The sequence below is a fragment of the Diabrotica virgifera genome, chromosome 2 (genome assembly GCF_917563875.1).
Source record: "Diabrotica virgifera virgifera chromosome 2, PGI_DIABVI_V3a".
NCBI lineage: Eukaryota > Metazoa > Arthropoda > Insecta > Coleoptera > Chrysomelidae > Diabrotica > Diabrotica virgifera.
In genome coordinates this window covers 140381810-140394492 of record NC_065444.1, presented here as the reverse complement: position 1 = coordinate 140394492, position 12683 = coordinate 140381810, and positions in this window count along the sequence as shown.

Sequence of the window (12683 nt, the reverse complement as noted above, 5' to 3'; positions counted from 1 at the left end):
GAATCTGTGTTCAGTGTTCGTGTTCATTCGTTCGTTGTCGTTCACTTATTTTATATGGTCGGTTATGTGATGTGTTTGTGTCACCATAAAAAGCTGATATTCAGTCGTGTTTTTTGATAATTTTGTTATTTCATAATCGAGTACCTTTTTAAAGGTAAGTTTTTCTGATTGTAGGTACTGTTTATCCAACAGTTTTAAAATACACATTTTATTTCACGTTTTGTTAGGTCTAATGGCTCCGTTCAGCCAAGGGCGGATCCAGGACCGATTTTCGGGAGGGGCCATGAACTTTTTTTGGGGAGGGGTACCAGGGGGTCTGGGGGTAATTTTTAAAAATTAGGGTTACAATAGTGAGTTTTAAGGTACTTTTCACATACTTTTGAATGCCATAAAGACATTTAAAACTTATCGCTATTAAAGTCAGTACCGATTCCTACACATTCCTTCGGATCCAAGTGCAGTTCTTTCAACACATTTAATACTATTTTTCCCAATGCTTCTCCTGTCAGCCATGGTTTCCCTCTTTATTGATTTTCACTAATTATTTTTTTATTCTCATAAGCGTCAATGAACTTGACAAACTCTTCATGAATGTTGTTATTGTGTATGTATCTCAAATTTAGAAAAAGCTATTCCACGTGGGATACGTCGGTCGTTTCATCAAATATGGCAGAGTGATAATTTGCACTTTGACTCTATTTCATTCATTCATTCAATTATTTCTTCCCCACAACATGTTATCAATTGATTTTGACTGGTACTATTAATATATTATGTTGCTGTGGATATATATGAAGATGCTGTGAATAGGTGTTGTTTAGCAGTCTTATCTCCTGATACGATTTTAAATCTCCCCTCAACCTCCCCTCATTGCTAGGTCCAGCATCTTCGTCCAGAAGTAGAAGGCCATCATCACGATGGCCTTTAGAGGAATATTTTGTCGACCTAAGAACACTATACTATAGACTCTACTATTGGTCGTAGTCTTTCTCTATTTTCTAGTATCTGTGTAGACTTGTGAGAGTCTATCCGGTTAATGACTGACTTTTGCGAGTTGAGATAACTTTGTAGAAAATCCAGCCCAACCTGAACGCACTCCTTGTGGTATGATGTTTTTTCATGGGTTTGTATGGCTCCGTCTTTGCCCATGAGTTTGGCGAAAAATGTTAAAGGTTTTGTGACAAGGCTGTGGCCTGTCATCCCTTTATTGTGACCATATTTTTCATTAGAAAAATAAAACGCAATACTTGCAAAACAATCCCATTTGAATGTGCGAAAGTACTAACCAACTTTATTCTAAGTGCTGGTGACCCAAGTGTAACTCTTTATTTCTTTTTTATTATTTTTGTGTACAGAATATGCAAATTCATACGATTTTGATGGCTGCCAAGGTCGCTCTAACAATTGGCACTTTGTAAAATTATCAACATTTTGATTTACAAAACATCCTATAATAGTCCAGGGTTACTAGGACCATCTTCTACCGGTAAGGGTGGTTAACCCTTATCCGAGGGGTGGAATGATTAATAGTCGTATCACTGCTTAAGTTGTTTTATTATACTTGCATGAGTATAAGCTGGTAGCAAGCTACGCGACGTCGTCTCGCGGAGTGGAGATGATACTATTTTAATATGAATAATCTTACGTCTAAGAAAGTATAATGACGAATGTGGAATGTGGAATCCCTTACTATGTTTTGATTGTATAAGTATATTTGAAAGTGCCGAGTCAGCGGCGACCCTGAAAGGTGTTTATAGTAAACACCGACCGTGACTGTATGTATAACTACTCCTCACAATCTAGGTCAATAATATTTATGTAACGAAAGATATTTGTTTATGATAACATTTAAATAATTGAAAGAAATTAACGTAGATAATTAAAGGGTGTTTTAAAAGATATCTAATAAGTACAGATGAATTCTTGTACACCTTTCCCTCCTAAGAATTTTCTGACTACGGGGAAGAAAATTTTGCAAGTAGTGCTACCAACCAATACTGTGTTGTAATCAATACAAAACATTTTATTTTATATAAAAACTTTCCTAAAACTACGTAAATACATAAATAAAAATAAAAATGTTCGTTTAACAACATTGTTTCATTACACTTGTCACTCACTGTGTTTTCGGATTGTAAGCATCCCAGGCAACCAAACGACGTTTTTATAACGTAGATAACACGTCATAAAAATGACCAATTGACGTTTTTCTATGACGTAGTACCGACGTTGAAAATCACGTGTATTTGTCTCATCGATTCGACGTCATAATTGTGACGACTTTTATACGTCGGTAAAATCACGTCTTTAATACTTTCAAAAAGTGACCTCTTTCAGATGTTTCAAAATAGGTAGTATAAAAAATAGGTAATATGAAACTTATAGGTCTACGTCCCATGTGTCGATGAAGATATACTACCATTTGTTTAAAATCGCTTGTGCATTAGAAGCAGAAAACATTACATTACATTGACCAGCCCTCGCATTATAGAATTTTCACTATTTATATAAGTATACCTACTTACTGTGTCAAAACTGAAAAAACATACAAACTAATAAATAATTTATTAACAAATTACTCGATAAAACTCGATAACACATAATTAGTTCATTAACAGAAAATAAACATAACCTCAAACAGTTGTCAAGAAGAATACTGCATTAAACTAACTCACTGAGCAAAAACGAATACAAATCTCTTAATTAACACGTTTCTTCAACTAAATATCCAAATGAAAAGTCTTATTTTATCACACAAGACACAAACCACGTTAACAATAAATGAGAAACTTCTTATGAAAATTATTTAACGAAATTGTTTGGAGTAATACAAACAAGCTCCTCCCAATTTTGTGACGTCAGACTTAAACTGTCTGAAATCAAAACGTTTTTTAAACGTTATTTTAACGTCATTAATCTTACGTATTTAAAATCACCTACAAAAGACGTCTATATGACGTAATTTTCAAACACGTGTATATATTCAACCAAAACTGACGTTTCCTCGACGTTATATGACGTCAGTTGGTTGCCTGGGATATAATCTATTCTTATGTATTTCCTTGATTTTATTGTTTTCTATTCTGATTTTACAATTAACGTTATTTACTTCTGTTATTGTGAAGGGGCCTACATAAAGACTATCAAACTTACCATTATCTTCCCTTTTTACCAGGACCAGGTCTCCTACTTTAAAGTGTTGAGGTGTTGCTTTGAGCTTATTCTTTTCTTGCCGCTCTTTTTTGTTTTTTAATAAGAAGGTTCTAGCTCTCTCGTGTGCGCTTTGTAGTTTGTATCATAACTCATTGTAGTAGGCATCTATATTGTAACATGGTTGAATCTCCTGTGTAAGGTCTTCCGGTAGGTTAACCTTCCTGCCATATAACAGTTCGAACGGTGTGTATCCATGATACGCGTTAGGGGTTGTATTGTAGCAGTATGTGAACATTCTGCAACACACATCCTAATTTTCTCTGTCTTCGTCTATGAATGCTCTTACATACTCGTTCAACGTTCTGTGTAGTTTTTCGCAACTTCCAATGGACTGTGGGTGGTATGCCGTTGAAAAGTTGTGCTCTATTTTTAATAGCTTTGTTAATTCCTGCATTACTTCGTTCTTATACTCTGTGCCTTGGTCTGTTCTTATTTGCTTCATGAGTCCGTATGTTGGTATGAAATGATCAAAGATTCCTTGTGCTATTGTCTCTGCTTCTTTATTGCACACTGGTATGCTGACCGCGTATTTTGTCAGTTCACACAACATTGTGATACAGTATCTATTACCTTCATTACTTCTAGTGAATGGACCTATTGTATCTATGTATACTATGTCCCATGGTTTGGAAGATGTGGCCGATATCACGAACTCTTCGACATGTGTTCTTTTCGGTTTGTTAATTTGACATTTGTGGCATTGTTTAACGTATTTTCTTACGTCTTTTTCCAAATTTTTCCATCGGAATCTTGCCTTTAGCTTCTTTATTAGTCTATTATTCCCTACGTGTCCTCCGAACATCGGGTGATTATGGTATTATTCTATTAATCTGTGTTTTTCTTTGTCATCTTTTATTGTTTCTGGTACTTCACATATGTATATTTCTATATTCTTCAATTTTTTATTTCCTTCTTTAATAAATTCATCAATTGTGCACAATTTAAAAATAATATCATTTACGTATATCTTTACTTTACGTACTGCATTCTCTACCGCCAGCTTATCAAGCAGTGCCAACGCTTGTTTTAAATCGAAATGATCCAATCCTGTGGCTATGCTTTTGCTGCATTTTATTTTGTTTTTGGCCCTAATGCTCAGTCTTGGTGAGATTAGTTCTGCTCCAAAGGACAAAATTGGTAGTCTATGCGCCTCTAAATTATTTAGTACCTTCCTTACTGTCTGTTTGGTGGCTTCTGGCTGTAGTGCGAGTTCACTTTCAGCCTTTGTTTGTCTTGCTTCTTTCTCCTTTTCTCTTGCTTGAGCTCTTGTTATAGCTAGTATATGGGTGTTGTCTATGTATAGGTTCTTTAGTTGATGCAATGTTATTCTTGAAAGGCTGTCTGCGTAGTTACTTTTCCCTGTTATATATTCTATCTCGAAGTCATATTCTTCTAGGTCTAATCTGATCCTCGTGAGTTTTGAGGTTGGTTCTTTCATTGCAAATAGGTGTGTCAAAGGTTTATGGTCTGTTTTTACTTTGAATGTTGGTGCTCCATATAGATAACATTTAAAATAATTAATTCCCCAATGGATCGCTAATAATTCCTTAACGATTATAGGTTTATTGCCTTCTCCTTTACTAAAACTTCTTGATGCATATGCTATAGGTAGGTCTATTCCGTTGTAATCTTGACTTAGGATTGCTGAACAACTCTCATTGGATGCGTCTGTTGTTAGGATAAACTGTTTGTTGAAATCAGGATATTTTAAGATTGGTGGTTTCGTCAGAGATGCTTTAAGCTTTTTGAATGCTTTTTCACACTCCTCAGACCAAAAAAATTCTACTCCTTTCCTCGATAATCTGTTGAGTGGTCTGCATATTTCCGCAAAATTTTTAATACAACGTCTATAATAGTTGCAAAATGCTACAAATCTCTTTGTTTCTTCCGCTGTCTTAGGTGTCGGGTATTGTTCAATTGCTGCATACTTCGCTTTGTCGGGTGATACTCCCTCTTGAGAAAGATCATGTCCTAAATATGTTACTTCCCTTCTAAAAAATTGACATTTTCCTGGGTTAAGTTTCAAATTGAATTTTCGACATGTCTCAAATGTCTTTTTCAGGTTGTCTAGGTGATGTTTTTCAGATATTCCTATCACTACTATGTCATCCATGTAAAGAAATGCTTTGTCTGGTGTTAATCCTGAAAATGCTATTGACATCATTCTTGAAAAGCTATTCGGGCTTACATTTAATCCAAAAGGTAATCTGGTAAATTGAAATGCTCCGTTTTCCGTGCTAAACGATGTGTATTTTCTCGATGACTTTTCTAATGGTATTTGATGAAAACCTGACATTAAGTCTATAACTGAAAACCATTTTGCTCTTCCTAGTTGATCTAATATCGAATCTATTCTTGGTAATGGGAATTTGTCTGTAACTATCTTCTTGTTCAATTGTCTAAAATCTATGCATAATCTCCATGCTTTTCCTCCATCTATAGCTTTTTTCGGTACCAGTACTACTGGGCTGTTGTACTCGGATGTAGATGGTTCTATGATTCCTTGGTCTCTTAGTTTTTGTACTTGTCGATTTAATTCCTCTGTTTGCGCATGAGGTGTCCTATAATTCTTGATATATACCGGAGTTTGGTCTTTAACTCTTAGTTTCTGTTCGTAGAAATTGTTACAGGTTAACATATCATGCCTTAGGGCGAATATGTCTGAATATTCTTCGCATAACGATACTAAGTTATCTCGTATGTATTCTGGTATGTCTAATTTCAGTGATTCTCGTAATTCTTTTTTTCTATCCTTGCTGTCGTTGACTAGTTTATATATGTTGAATAGTTTAATGTCCAACGTCCTGATTGTGCTTGCCTCTACATTTACTGTTTCGTACGTTGTATTCAAAATTTTGATGTATGGATTATTACTTGAAATAATTGCTCTTGCTATGAATTTTCCTGGTTGTATTTCTTGTTGCTCCACTATCTTGTCGTTCTTTAGCGTTTGAAAAATTTTGACTATTCTGTAAATTTCACATCGGGGTGGTATTATTATGGTGTCATTATCTATATTATCCAGAATTTTCGTACTAATGTAACAATCGTTGTCCTCTTTAATGTGCATTTTAAGGTTTGCGTAGTCCAGTATACATTGAAAGTTAGAAATAAAGTCTCTCCCAATGATTCCGTCTGTTGGAATTGGAAAGTTAGGTTCTACCAATTGAAAGATGTGTTCGAATCGAGTTCCTTTTACTTCTAGTGTTGTCTCAACTTCTCCCATTGTTTGCAACTCTCCTTTAGTGACTCCTTTTATTTTCGCCTTTGTGTTTGGTTTCACCTGTTCCTTCATAAAATCTTGTGAACATTTTAGTATTGAAATATCAGCTCCTGTGTCTATGATAAAGGTGCTTGTGTTTTCAAGGATTCCTGTTTTCATTCGTACAAAGTTCGTTAGGTTTAGGTCGAAGTTGTAAATGTTATATTTTATTTCTGACTGTGTACTTCCAACTTCTTGTTCATTCAAAACCCCAACTGCTGGTTTTCTTGTTCTTCTTGACTGTCCTCTATCTCTAGTAACCTTAAGTTCCTGTTACATCCTCCTCTCCGATTCCCTCTGTATGTTTGATTGTTAAATTGTCTGTATCCTCTGTTCGAATAATTTCGTTGATTGTCCGTTGCTTCTCCTTCGTTCCGTTGTCCGAAGTTATTTCTTCTTCCTCTGTCATATTTGTTATGGTATCCTCTTGTGTATTGCTGCTGTCCTCTCCTATTCTCGTAGTTTGTCCTATAATTTAAGACTCTTCCTTGTGCATTTTCTTCAGTCGTATCGATCGATAAAAATTTAGATACTACTTCCTGCGGTGATGTAAAGTTACCTGCTTCCAGTATTAGCTTAGCTTTCTCTGCATTAACGTTTCGTTTCATTGTTGTTACTACTGTTTCTGTCGTATATTTCTTCGCTAACTCCAGTGGCATTCCTTCCGCTGTGTATGCTACTTTTAATTGTTCTGCTAACTCTTCCACTTCAGATGCGTACACTGCTGCATCTCTATGCCCTTGCCTTTTCTTGGCTAATTTGGCTATTAAATTCTTCGGATTATCACCTCTTAGTTCTTTCTTCAGTGCTTCAGCTATCCGTGGAATCGTATCTTCCGTGGTTATTAGGTTCCTAGCCTTATTGGTAAGTCGTGTTTTTATTAGCGTTACAGCTGTGTCTTCATGACCTTCTGCCAATTTTCCAAGTAGTTCTAATGCGTCCAAAAATGGTTGTAATTTCCCTGCGCTTCCATCGAACTCGTTGGGCAATATCTTGCTTGCGATATTCAAAAATTCATTGATTGTCAGAGCCATGTTTAATATTGTTATATCTTGTTTTATGTCACCTTTTTCCTTTTCTATTTCGTCGTTAATTATTTCTTCTTCTACTTCCTCGTCGCTTTTTCCTTCTTCTACTTCCTCGTCGCTTTGTTCCTCTTCAACTTCCTTGTCGATTGGTTGATGTATTGAATTTGGAACCACTGTTCTTACATTTACTGCTTGAAATGAGCGTATAACTTTGTCTCTGATTTTTCCAAAATATTTGTTGCACGCTTCCCTCTGTTTGTCCGAAAGTGCTTCCCAGTTTTTCTTAGGTAAGTGCGTGAACTTGTTATAAGATTTAATTAGCTGTGTCGTTACTTCTTCCTGTATGTCCTTAGATTTCGGTACTTTTTTCTTTAAGACCCTTCTGCTTTGTCTTCCTACTTCTTGCGCAATTTCCTCAACTATTTTGACAAAATCTTCCCAAGTAACTTTGTTGCTACTCATTTATACATAATTTTTCTATCCTCAGTTCCTGCACTTCTTAGCGAAAATATAAATTCGATAGTCTTACGGTGTATATAGATATGTAGTATATAGATATATAGTAAAAAAAATAACGAAATAAAATAATACGTCAATATATGGTAAAAAATATGTAAAAAAATTGCAATAATAATAAATAAAAGTTCAATAATAAATAACGTTATATTAACCCTTGTAAATAATTAGTTGGAATAATAATGTAAATGTATTATGCATATAGCGTATATTTGTTATATATTTATATCGTATATTTATATTTATAGTGTATATTTACGATAGCAAATATTAAAATCATAAAAAAAATTGCAAAAATGTACCCTCGTAATGAATAATATAAATAATATATACCTCAAATAATAATGGTAATATGCCATGTGAATAACTTTAATATTTGTGATAAAAAAAATTCCAATAATACCCATAAAGATAATTAAAAATAAATAGATAAAAATACTAGAAATATACCTTACATTACTGCTATACTATTCATTTGTTATGAAATATCGTGGAAATACCATAAGAACAAAATATAGACTCACCACTTTTAAACGTCAATGTTCGCTGTAGATCTCGCCAATCCTCGATGAATGTTCCTCTTGAGGTTCCTGCGATGTGTCTTCCATAGTGACCATGCCAGTCTCATGATCAGAACCGTCGTGATGATATAAAGAAGTACCTTTACCTCTGTGTCTAGCTTAATGTCCTTGTTTTTGACGATGAAGTTGCTGTTCACCACTCCATTCTCTTGGACTTCGTCTTTGGATGACTTTCCTCCCATCCTTGATCCATCAGCTCTCGTCTGGTCTAGATCGCCATATAATAGTCCAGGGTTACTAGGACCATCTTCTCCCGGTAAGGGTGGTTAACCCTTATCCGAGGGGTGGAATGATTATTACAGTCGAACCCGCTTATTGGAATAGCTTTCATGCCAAGCAAAAGTATTCCTATAAGAGGGATATTCTAATAAACGATCATTAGTGGCTAGCAGAAACTTCTCGGTACCTCAAATTTCTATTCCTTAAAGCGGGATATTCTTTTAACAGATATTCTAATAAGCGGGTTCGACTGTAGTCGTATCACTGCTTAAGTTGTTTTATTATACTTGCATGAGTATAAGCTGGTAGCAAGCTACGCGACGTCGTCTCGCGGAGTGGAGATGATACTATTTTAATATGAATAATCTTACGTCTAAGAAAGTATAATGACGAATGTGGAATGTGGAATCCCTTACTATGTTTTGATTGTATAAGTATATTTGAAAGTGCCGAGTCAGCGGCGACCCTGAAAGGTGTTTATAGTAAACACCGACCGTGACTGTATGTATAACTACTCCTCACAATCTAGGTCAATAATATTTATGTAACGAAAGATATTTGTTTATGATAACATTTAAATAATTGAAAGAAATTAACGTAGATAATTAAAGGGTGTTTTAAAAGATATCTAATAAGTACAGATGAATTCTTGTACAATCCTATGTCATTCTTGAAGCTTCCGTTAGTGCTTTTGTTCAATTCTAGTTCAGAAGACATATTTATCCCCTGTTTTTTTACATAATATTATATAATATGTGTTTGAAACTAAAAACATTTGAACGGCAAATATTTAAATTTCTATTTTTTACATTCTCGGAGGGGGCCATGGCCCCCACCCAAGTAGCAATTTGTCGACGCGACAACGTTGTCTACCGCGTGGCAACGTTTTGTTACAACGTTGTTATTGCCTAGAAGACGACCCTATTCTGCACTAATTTGGTGGACGATTTTTGAGTTGTCTTGACGTTGCCTAGGCAACCTCCTATGAAGCAACATCGTTTCGTAAGCGTTGCATAAGACAACTGAAGCGACTATAAAAAGAACCTGCGCGTGCAATGGTTGCTCAAGGAGTCAGACTAGTTATGTTTTTTTACCTATATTTTTAACACCTGTATGGTGAATGCGAAAACCAAAATGGTAACTATTTTGACATCGTATTAGGTATTTAAATTTATATAAATACATAAAGGACTTAAACAAAATTACCTGATCTGAAAATTTATAAACGCATCTCAGATTACCGTCAAATATGGATATTTCACCTTTAAAAAACACACGCGCTACTTTTTTACGACATTTTTGACAAAAAATATGCAAATTTAAAAAAATCAAATTTTAATATAAAAGTTAAAATTTATGTTAAAGATGTTCTGTATAAATTTAATGTATTGATGGTGCTTTTAAAAGTATCAGAAAAAGGTATCATTTTTTATATTCTGTATTTTCATTCTCTTTACATCCCAAAAATCTCAAGTAAAACCAAAATGGTGCATTAAACAATATTACCTTATTACTAAAAAAATACCTTATTACCAACCCTAGACCGATAAGACAACTTAGAAGTCCAATCGCCAACCAAGCCCGGCCGCGCTGACTATCCCAACCATTTTAGAACGCACCCTCTTATTGGGTGACAAAGAGGTCATGTGACCAGTGTCAAAAGTGTAGCATTCTCCTTAACAGCGTTGCCACATTTTGGAGATTTCTACTTTTTTGGTAGATTTTTGATATTTTTTAAAATATTCTAGTAGGTAATATTGTTTAGTAGATTTTTGTTATATTTCAACATTTTGTTATGACTAAAATAAAATTTGCTTTTTAATAGTATTTACCCCATTTCTAAATTAATTTTCACACATTTGGTTACAATTTCCCAATCCGAAAATAAGACCGAAAATAAGATTCAGAATAATTAGGTCATTACCGAAAATAAGATTCAGGACGTAGATGATGAATATTACAGAGAAATGAAACTGGAAACTGGATTCTTGTGTAACAAACTTGCAGATTTCAAGTAACAGTGCAAGCAGTATTTCAGGTGTTATTGAAGAGTTCTGGCATTCGGTGAGCCTATTAGAAGGTAACGATGGAAAACTAAAATATCTAAACATATGTAACTTTGCAAAACACAAAATGTTGTGTTCACGTGTTTCTAATGTTAAATGCGAAACAATTGTTTGAAGAATTTGATCCAGACATGCAGCTGTTAAAATTAGTGGATGACAAAATATTCTAGTTGTTAAATGTATCTATTCATTTTTTTCGAATCATGAGGAAACTATAATAAGTATTTTTGAAAAATTTAAACGCAGAATGAAAGACTGCATTATTTAGAAAAACCAAAACGTTTCTTTTAAATGAGATATTTGGAATTAAAATGACACTACATTTTGTCTTTTTTTCACCCCTGTAACTTATTAAAATAAACATTATAGAAGTTTTCAGGGACTTTCGGTCCTCAATAATAACGTAATCTTTCTTTCTGCGTTTAAATTTTTCAAAATACTTATTAGTTTTCTCAGGATTCGCAAAATATGAAAACATTTAAAATACATTGAACATTTTAACGGGCGACATTTTGCGCCTATCCCCTTAAGTTAGCTGTTGTTTTTATTATCAAAAATCCCAAATATATCCCAAAAATCCTTAAGTATATTTTAGTTTTTGATTTAGTAGATTTTAGCTAAAAAATGGTAATTACCAGTTGTTGTTTTGGAATAATTAGGTTTCCAATTTTTTGGAATTCCTCTTGGACAGTTAAGACGGATATGCAGATTACTGTATAAGTATACTGTATTTACATGGCCTAAAAAGAATCTACTGATTTTGTGAAAGCAAAACTACTGAAAGAGTAAAAACTGACCTGGCAACCCCGTCTAGCAGGCAACCCCATCCAAGGTTCATAAATAGACAGGTTGCATGGTAACTTTCCACCAATCAGCGTCGAGAATCTAATGGCGGGAGTGACGTCACCCAGAATGCTGCATTCAAATTCATTCACTTCACTCATTGAAATGAACTCGGAAAGTAGGAATGTATTGAAAATGTGTATATTTAAAAAAAATACGTTTGGATTTTTAATAACTATTTATTTCATATATTCGTTAAAAAATGTGGTAGATACCTGTAGAGTTACAAAAATCATAGAATATAATTGCAATTAAATATATGCAGTAGAATAGCATTACTACTTAATTAAAGCAGAAGGAGATTCTTTCTTGTGTATATATGGGACTAAATCATTCAAATATCCTAGGTATATTAATAATGGGTTGAATACAATTTACTTTTTTAAATGATTTTGAGTAGGTATATAATAATTTTGAATTGGGGATACTGCATGTAGTACATTATTGTAAATTCCTCCTAACATGTAAACCATGGTGAAAAAGAGATTCAACTAAAGATTTATGTATCAAAATTAGTAGTTTTTCCCTTAAGTTTAACATAAGAGCAACGTTAGGTACTGGATTATAATATCTAAAACTATTAAAACATTATGATTCCATTCAATAGGTACCTGTGAAATTTTACATTAACAGTAAATTATAAAAAAAATACAATTTCAGCGCAATAAAGGGAATTTTGCCCATTTTATATATTCATTTAGTTTATAATTGTTTATTCAAACGATCTTCAGATGGCTGCAATATTGGTTATAATTTTATATGAAACAATTACATATAATAGATCTATTATCTATTGGCTCCGTGTGTCTCCCCTCTACTTACAGTCACATGACACGCTGTCAGATTTTGTAAGGACGTTTTAACATTGAGTCTTATGGGATTATTTTGTTAAACTTGAATATTTTATTTTGTAGTGATAATAACCGAATACAATTGTTAGAATTCATTAGTTATT